The sequence below is a fragment of the Akebia trifoliata genome, unplaced genomic scaffold, assembly GCF_017979445.1.
Source record: "Akebia trifoliata isolate Shusen 1 unplaced genomic scaffold, ASM1797944v1 Contig01152, whole genome shotgun sequence".
Lineage (NCBI taxonomy): Eukaryota > Viridiplantae > Streptophyta > Magnoliopsida > Ranunculales > Lardizabalaceae > Akebia > Akebia trifoliata.
Window position 1 is genome coordinate 1 of NW_028237542.1, and position 9,671 is coordinate 9,671.

A 9,671-nucleotide genomic window follows, 5' to 3' on the forward strand; every position below is an offset into this window, starting at 1 on the left:
ATGTGTTTGTCGTAGTTCGTTTGGGTGTGTTTTTGAGTTGCACCTTGGATCTCCATTATCACTGATGAGCTGGGCTACAATTCTTTAATTAGAGGTTGTGGTCAAAATCTGTACCTCCCTAGACATATATTGTTGGGTGTAGTGCTCATTAGAATTTTGATTGAATGGGCAATCTAGTTCGTCAGAACTGACCTCATCAACACAAAGTCCTGTGCAACCATCTTTAGCAAGAATCTCTATAAGGAATGTTGGTGTTAGAGTTAGACCAAATATCTATTCACTCTTAGATCCTACTAATGGAAATGGCCTCAAGGTGGATTATTCATTTTCATCCGAGAAGCGTATCCTCGTTACTTGTATGTGTGGAGATTTCCTTAGAAAACTGCTTCGTAGAACCATCAACAAAAATAACTTTAACAGATGAAGAATCTATTAATGAATAGTGATCTATTTGTAGGAATGAATCTCCTAGTTAATTGTTGCAGATTGGTCCAATCGATAAACAAGAGATTGCTATAAATGGATCATGTTCATGGCACTTCGTCAAATTTTCCCATATTTTTTCAAAAAAAGGGAAAAGATGGATGAAATGTCATGAACAATGCTCTCTTTGTAGAATGATTTCTAATAGGATTGGTAAGTAGAAAGAGATGGATTGCTGCAGGTAAGTCATGAATTTATTCTTGTTTTGTATTAATGCCTTATTAAATGAAAATTAAGATGTTTAGCATTTGTTTTTTCAAATGCCGTTTTGCATGCTCGATTTGGAATTATTTCAATGTTGCGTTCAGGGATAGTTCAGGTCCAATGAATTCTTTCCAGAATATTTGCAGTTGGTGAAGGTCTTCAATAACTCAATTTGGTTATTTGTTGAATGCTGCTCAATGGGTGATTTTATGGTCACTTTGGACAGCTAGGAATCTGTACTTGTTTGAAGGGATAAAACCTTCAACACTAATGTTGAGGTGACACAGCTGCGATTCTCACAATTCTGACGTGGGATGTGCACATAACCATAGATTTGTTTCCTCATGATATGAGTAAAAATCATCTACGGTTATGTACGCATCTCCATGTTAGAATTGTGAGAATCGTAGTAAATCCTGTGTCACCCCAAGCACGACTCAACCTTCAATCAATAGAGAAATTCAGAGGATCTTTTCTTGGTTGTTAGAGCTTAGCTCAGTTGGGCATTTCAGACATAATTGTTCGGTGCTTGAGAAAAGAATCTTGCAGTATATGGGTTTCTCTATTAGTTCTTGTCCTTCGAGAAGAGCCGTTTCAATTTCTTGGTCTCTATTAGCATTGCTACTGAACGAAGCTTACCTCAGGGATGGTCAATGTGTTGAATGATTTGAATATTTTGGATAAATATATGAACAAGCTTGTCTAGTAAACTTAAATATTCTTGTCCCTTTTGTTCAACAATTCTTGTCAAATGTTTAAAATGGATACTTGTTAAAATTTTGGGCCTCGTAGTTAATCGTTTATATTTAGTTTAACAACTGTATATAGTCCATAGTCAGATGCCTGATATTTATTTTGATTGTCAGGTTGGAAATGATGTGGCAGAATGTTTACAACAAGCAATGACCAGGAGAGGGCTGGATATGCGAGTAGCAGCACTGGTAAGTACTTACTGTCAATCTATAAGTAACAATGTTGTTCTAAAAGTTCTTTGTGCTTCATGGACCTCTTCAAAGGTTTGTTCCGAAACTTCTAGTAGAGCCCTTTTCAATATCTTTACAGCGTAATGGTATTGGCAACCATTCTTGGTGGATCTGTACGGACCCACAAACAGTAAGTGATGATGATCAATTTGGGGAGAAATTGGAAGATATTGCTTGTTATGGGGACTTGTCTTTGATGTATTTATTTATATTAGTTTTTATATCTGATATTAGCATTGTATTACAATTATGTTTATGCTTTGATATGGTTCAACGAGTTTTAAACCTGCACTGGGATACTTTGCACATAAAAGAATAAATGATTGCTTAGACCCATTTGCATTTTGAATATGAAATTCTAATTTCTGTTTATATTTTTCAAACATTCTTAAAAAAACTTATGACAAAGATGTTGTATTGGAGAGAAGCTTTGAATCCCATCTACAACTTCCATTGGTAGAGAATATTGATGATGAGGAAAGCAACTCTTATGTAAAAGTATGGAATTATGACATTTGCGGCGCGGATGTCCATTACAAACTTATAACAGAGATGATGTATTGGGAAGGCTAAAAGAAAAAAGGCTTGCAGAACAACTGAAGAGAGGCATTCAATGTTGTTAAGTAAGAGTTGTTTCCAGGATGTCCCATAGATGATATGAACTTTATCTTATACAAATTGTTGGATCTTGGTTTGAAGCAATCATAAGCCCAGCTGTATGTAGTGATTTATCTACTATTTCCAGTAGAGGGTTTTGTTTGTTGTGTTGATTCCCATCCCATGTCATTCTGGTTATGCTTGAGCTTATGCTTTGAATCTAGCTTGTAGGCATGATGATTTTAGCAAATCAGGATTTGGTTGACACAGTTATTCTCTGTGATCAAGTATACTTCTGTTCTCTTTATGTCCCCATTTTTTATATGATTTCTCAATACACATAATTTTTAGTATACAAATTGAACCCCCCCCCCCCCCCTCCCCTTTTTTTTCTCTCCAGTGCGAGAAGGGATTTCATGTTGGCTGTTTGAAGGATCCTGAAATGGCGGATCTAAAGGGGTGTGTGTGTGTAAATGATCTGTTATTTTATTCTCATTTAGAGTTTCATCTTACCTATATAATAATCTTACCTATATAAATAAAAGAGGAATTGCCAAAGGGGAAGTGCTTTCGTTGCACAGATTGCAGTAAGGTCCACATTGTTTTGCAGAAGTTACTTGTTCGTGGATCAGAAAAGCTTTCAGAATCTCTTTCAAATGTTATAAAGAAGTACGAAGAAAAAATTTCATTAACGAGATTGATCTTGATATAAGATGGAGCCTTCTTAGTGGGAAAGTTAAGTCTCCTGAAAATAGACTCTTGCTCTCAAAGGCTGCAGCAATATTAGCTCAAGTAAGAGTTGAATCATTTTTGAATTTTATTTTCTAAGCTTCTAGAACCATAATCTTATCTCTAGATATAACTCTCCATTGTTTTAAGTTTCCAATTACTTCTAGATTCATTGTTTTAGTTTGTTTGGATTTTTGCTGAGATATCTAATCTCTTGTTCTTGTTTTTCTCCCTTTTAATTCGATTTATGGCAAGTTTTTCTTACTTTAAGTGTTTAAATTGCACTTTTATAACTGTTTCCATCTATATTTAGTTGTTCTTTTAAGCTGATAGATCTGATCGCAATAGCACATGCAAAATGTTATCTTGGTTGTATAGATCTGATCTGATTTGGATCTTATTTTCATTATTTTGTTCTTATTTCTTCGATCTAAAAAGAATTTGATACTTCTGTAAAATGTACTAGTGAGTGTCCTGTTTTTTTTTTTTTTTTTTTTTTATCTCCTCTATTGTTGATTTAGTCTTTAATATATACACTCACATATTTAGAGACATTTAAATTTTTATTACTTTTGACTATTTCAACCGAATATGAAACTGGTTTTGCACATCGTGTCAATGTCGTATATGTGGCCAGGGCGAATTCAATAGAAACGTTGAACAGTTCACAGAGAAGACGATTCTCTATTAGGATCAATGATGAGTGTGAATGTAGCCTTAATTCTAATCTATTAGAAGCTAAAAGATATTAAATGTGACATTTGAATCCAATGGTAACCAAACATATGATGTTTGACGTAGGGTGACTAAATCAAGTTCGCCAGCTACAATCAGGAAAGAAAAAGAAACCAAGAAAAGGTTCACCAGTTGTAACTCTTAAGATTGGCAGAAAAAAAAATTCAAATGGCGAAGATCTGAGCGTCAGTTTGATGTAAGTGGCAGATTATGTTTTCTGGGCAAGAGGGGTGTTGGAGGATAGAGAGGATTCCAACGATGGATCCACGAAGGTATGTGGTGTCGAGGGTCATGGCGATGTGGATGATTGGGGGACTGTGTGAATGTTCAGAGTAATATTTTGGGGCAATTGATGCCATCTTGGAAAGCTGGGGCTTCTCTGAATGGTGGGAGATCTTCACCAGATTTGGTGTAAGAGGTGGTGTTGGTGGTGGAAAGTAAAAGTATTAGAACAGATGTGAGTGTTACTGTAGGTCGGGGGGATTAGTTTTGTGGAAACATTGATGGTGGTGGTGATGTGGTGGTTGCTATTTGGATGCATATTAATTCCTTTCCTTTATCAAATAATCATGCCTAAACATTACTAACAATATTTGACTGACCAAATGTGGTTGACCAGGTTATACTCTTGATTCAATAAGAGACAGCTTCTCATTACTCCATTTATTTTCAAGTTGACAGCATATTTGGCTTGTTGATGTACTAGTTTTGATGTGCATCCCCATTTTCTTTTCGCAAATTGTTTGCTACCATCAACCATCCCAAATGGTAAATGGTATTGCCCATTTTGCTTGAATGCCAATGCAAAGGCTGCTAGGAGAGTTTCTGGAGTTGATTCTATTGAACAAATATCCAAGTGATGCATTCGGATTGTCAAAACACGGGACTGAAGCTAGTGGATGCATTCAAATTTAATCTGGATAGTTTTTAATTATTTGTAAGCATGGTTGGTTAAAAGTATTGATGGTGAAGTACTTGGTAATTTTGTAAAGTATGGTTTTGTAACTTTTTTTGTGTATAAATTAATGTGAGAGAGAATCTCGATGTTCTCTATTTGGGTCTATTTTAATTGCGGGTAATAGGTGTGTAGAAAAAAAATTTTAAATTAATTAAATTTTTTTTTAAAAATTTAGATATCGATTTATGATCACTTTAGATATCGATTTGTAACCGATGTCTAAAGACTTAGAACATCAGTTTGTATTTTGTTTTAGTCGTTCAAAATTCTGAGATTTGGAACGGTTTTTGGTGGTTCGAAATCCTGAGATTTGAAACGACTACCAACCGTTGACGCCTCTATAAGAGGTGGTCTTTCAGCCGTTTGAGATATGATTAGGAACAGTTTATAGCCATTCCTAAAGTCGATTTTTTTGGTGTAGTGATGGTATATTGCATAGCCCAAATGGCATAACCACATACTCATAATGGCCACTATGAGTCCGAAATGCGGTCTTGTGAATATCTTCGGGGTGGACCCGAATTTGATGGTAGCCTGTGCATAGGTCGAGTTTGGTAAAGTACATTGCTCCATGCAATTCATCGAGCATGTCTTCCACAGTGGCTATCAAAAATCGATCCTTAATAGTTACATCATTCAAGGCTCTGTAGTCTGTGCAATATCGCCATGAGCCATCTTTCTTCTTGACCAATAATATTGGGGATGAAAAGGGACTTTTACATGGTCGTACAAGACCGGATGCTAGCATTTCCGTTTCTTGTCACTTGATTTCATTATTCGGAAAATGAGCATACCGATAAGACCTCAAATTCATCGGCATGGTATCATCTTTCAATGGGTTTCAATGGTCGAACTCTCTAGAGGGTGAAATTTCCTTTGGTTCCTCCAACACATGGTGGAATTCTTGCAACATATTTTGAAGCTCCCTAGGTTGGGAACGATTTTCAGTCAAGTTGCACCCCACTGCCATTACTGCAAACAAGTCACCCCCACCATGCATCTCACATTCCAGCCCTTGGACACTAACTTCTAGTTGGAACTACCTAATTTGCTATTACTTTGTAATTGCAATTGCCCCATTCGAAGGCAATGGACATATTCTTCCAATTACACATCATAGGACCCAACTTCTCAAGCCATTGAATGCCCAAGACAACATCTAATCCATTTAATGACAAGGAAAATAATGTAGTGAACTGAAAATCTTGGATTGAAATGGTCACCTTATCATACCTTTCTCTGCAAGTCAACCTTTCTCCATTAGCTACTTTAACCATGAATTCATCAATATGTGTCACTGCCAAGTGAAGAATTTGAGCAAGGTTTTGATCTACAATATTGTGGGCAGATCCACTGCCGATGAGGATTATCAAGTCTCATTTCCCGTATTGCAGCAAAAACATTTGGGAGGGGGTGATGAAAGAAATTGAGATTGGAAGGAGAAATGAAAAGAAAGTTGGAAGGTAAATACCTACTCAAAGGGGGTAAGTTATTTACCGATTGTACTTTCGACTATTCCGATTACTTCTTATCCTTTTTCGTTGCCCCAATCAGTGGAAGTTAAGATTGAAAGACTTATGAAGAATATTTGTGTGGAATGATAATATTAGTGGTAGAAAGTATCATTTGGTGAATTGGAAGTTGATTTGCACTCCAAAGAAGAAGGGAGGTTTGGGGATCCGAGGGTTGAGAATCTCTAATAAAGCTCTCTTGGGGAAGTGGCTGTGGAGATTCGGGGAAGAGAGAGATAACTTATGGAGGAAAGTAGTTAAGGCAAAATACGGAGAGAAGAGATTTGGTTGGTATAGTGGAGAGGCTATTGGGACCTACGGGTGTAGTGTGTGGAGAGGTATTCTGAAGGGTGTTGATAAGTTCGATAAGGAGATTAGATTCAAAGTGGGTAAGGGGGACAAGGTTAGATTTTGGGAGGACTTATGGTGCGGAAATTTATCTCTGTCTACTCAATTTCCATCCTTGTACACTTGCTCTTTGAAAAAAAATAACTATGTTAGGCAATGTTTGATTCGGTACGAGAATACAGACTCTTGGGATCTGGGATTTAGGAGGAATTTCAATAATTGGGAATTGACAGAAGTTACATCTCTTCTAGATCTCCTGAATTCGATCCAACTCAGAGAGAAAATGAGCAGGACAGAAGGGAGTGGGTCAAGGCTAAGGATAAGAAGTTCTCTGTTAAATCTTTCTATAATTGTTTGTTGCCGTGTGGGTGAAGTCTCGTCCTTACCATCTGTCGTTTGGTCCGTTCATGTTCCTTCTAAGGTTTCGTTCTTTATGTGACTTGCCTCGTTGGGCAGAATCCTTACTTTGAATAATTTGATAAAACGAGGATGGATTACTCCAAACTTTTGCTTTCTTTGTTATAGGGATGGGGAGTCTGTTAATCATATTCTAAGTCATTGTCCTTTTTCCCGAGTTATTTGGATGTTCTTCTTAGCTCGCTTCCATGTGGATTGGGTTTTTCCCTTATCTTTTTCTGAACTTCTAGAGGGGTGGAGTTTCAATATCTTCTATTCAAGAAAGAGGTTTCTCTGGGCTATCCTGCCTTTTGCCATTGCTTGGGGTCTTTGGAGAGAGCGCAATAACAGGGTTTTCCATTGCAAAGAGAACTCGTCTCATACAGTGATCTTAGAGATTTTGGGGTTTCTATTCATGTGGTCAAAGATGAGCAAAGACTTTGAGGGAGTGCGTTTTCAAGATTTTGTTTTTAACTGGGATATCTTTGGTGTTAGTTAGCTCCCCGCGAGGCGTGTATTTTTTATTTCTTTTTGCTTTTCCCTTGTTGCTTTTCTAATCTTGTTGTTTGGGGGCTACCTCAGCCTCCCCTTCCTTTTATTTATACAATTTATATTTATCAAAAAAAATTATCAAGTCTCATTTCCCCACCATAGCTTTTACCCGCATTGTTCTTGGTTCTGTATACACTACTATGACATGAAACAATATTAATGGTTCCTCCTCTATATTCTAGCTGTCTAGCCCGTTGTGGCCTTCTTGGAAAGAAAAAGCTTTTGTATAGAAAGCCTAAGGTGTTTGACAATGATGGCCCAGGGTAAACTTTTCACCGCAATTAAAGCAAAACCCTTTTTCTCCACTTTTGCATCTCTTCCCACGACAATCTCTTTGTTGGGCCTATAGCCATTGTACGTGTAGGGGCTGATGACATGGAGCTAAGAGGTGCTGCCCTTGGTGCTTGAAACAATCTGGAATTTTGGTTTTGTCATGTCCCTTCAATATGTGGGTTTTTCCATAGCTTGGTATCATTGTCATCCTTGATACGGACCAGCTCAATCACATCACAAAGAGTATGTGACTTAAACATCCGCACTCCCACCCTAATATCTTCTTTTAATTCTCCAAGAAAAATACCCACAAGCGTCTTTTGAGGCCATCCACTTACATGATTTTCAAGTCTTTTGAACTTATGTTGGTATTCTCTCAACGTCTCGTGTTGATGGATTCTTGACAGCGCTTTGACATAATCCTCTATTTTGGTAGTCCCGAAACTGATTATTAGCTCCTTCTCAAATACCTCCCATGTGATAAGGAGTTGCTCCTCCCTATACACCTTCATCCATTGCCACCATTGGTTAGCTTCTTCTAAGTGAAAGGCAACCAAAGTCACGTTTTGATCATCAAGGGTCCGTTGGTAGTCAAAATACTACACGATCAAATCCAACCAAACTGGGATCATCCCCCAAATAAAGAGGAAAATTCATCTCGGCCAGGAGCGGTATAGTCGAATGGTTCTCGCCACCCATCACCTTGGGCCCAATTGAGTACCCAAAGTTTCCCTCAGACGAATGAGATGCTGACCCCTTCTCGTTGTTGTCTTTCAATGTTGAGGAGTGAGTTTGAAAGATTAAATCCTTAAGCTCCTAGAAAGAGATATGCATTTGTGACTCCGTAGCCATCTTTTACATCCCTTCTTTTAGCTCCAGGGTCTCGGCTTTAAGTTTCTCAGTACATTCTTCGTTTGTCGACATGACTATGATACCACATTGATGGATACCCACATCAAGGAATAAAAATATGCAAGAATTAATAGCTCCTTTTAGGTATGAGAGACCACAATATTCCAATTGGGACTGGAAAGAAACCACAAAAGCTTAATAATTATTCAATGATCGTCCCTTACACATAGCACATATTTATAATACTTGTTCTACTATTACCAAACGTAATAGGAAGACCCCAGAATTTCAGTTCTATTGCAGCTCGTAATAGTATTGAAACTAACGACAACAACAACACCAAAATAGAAAGACAACTCTGACACCAACTATTATTAGGACTTTCACAAGGACTCCAACACTTCCTTGTCAGCCATGATGACTTCTTAACCATTTTTTTGGATCATAGAATACTTCTTTAATTCTTCCTTTACGTCTGTAGTTTCAATGATTAGGTATTTGGGATTAAGTTGCATTGGCCTTGTAGACCTACGTGGTATTAGTGTGCCTTCACGCCAATCCTTTTATCCTTTGGTTATGTGACTCACTATAAGCCAAGAAAACAAAATTTTAAAACTCATTTTTAATGCCCATTCACACCCAAACTCATTGAATGGTGGCGACTCCTTAACTCATGTAGATGAGATTAAAACTTCAAAAAGTTTTGAACCTCATATGTCCATAGCTTGGCGACTTCACTGGGGAGTTTGGAGGCTCAAACTAGTTTTTTATTTGACCATTGGTGAAGTTTAAAACACTAACTTGCTAATTTTTGCATCTAACTTGTTGCTTTCCCTTTTTTGTGGTGAATGTTGTAATAATGTAGGACTGATTTGCTTATCTTTTGTGGTTGATTTCCTTGTCAAAATTGGCACACTTTGTGTTTTTAAATTGCACTTGATGTAGACACTCCATTTTTATACTCACTCAGTTTCTCGACTCATCAATTCGATTATGGCGCTTCCTAATAATGGATTGATATTTTTAAGATTTTTGTTCGTTACTAGACAT

At 37.3% G+C, this 9,671-nt stretch overlaps 1 long non-coding RNA gene across 4 annotated transcripts; it reads left to right on the forward strand.

Annotated features, from left to right (window-relative positions):
- Positions 1 to 609: 609 nt before the first annotated feature.
- LOC147380655 (uncharacterized) lies at positions 610 to 4,814 on the forward strand. Of its 4 annotated transcripts, XR_015175196.1 has the most exons (4): positions 610 to 2,554; positions 2,668 to 2,726; positions 2,878 to 3,059; positions 3,798 to 4,814. It is a non-coding gene; the product is annotated as an uncharacterized LOC147380655 (long non-coding RNA). The 4 variants fall into 4 exon arrangements; XR_015175193.1 differs by having other exon boundaries at positions 2,668 to 3,059; XR_015175194.1 differs by having other exon boundaries at positions 610 to 1,628; positions 2,668 to 3,059.
- The last annotated feature ends 4,857 nt before the right edge of the window (positions 4,815 to 9,671 follow it).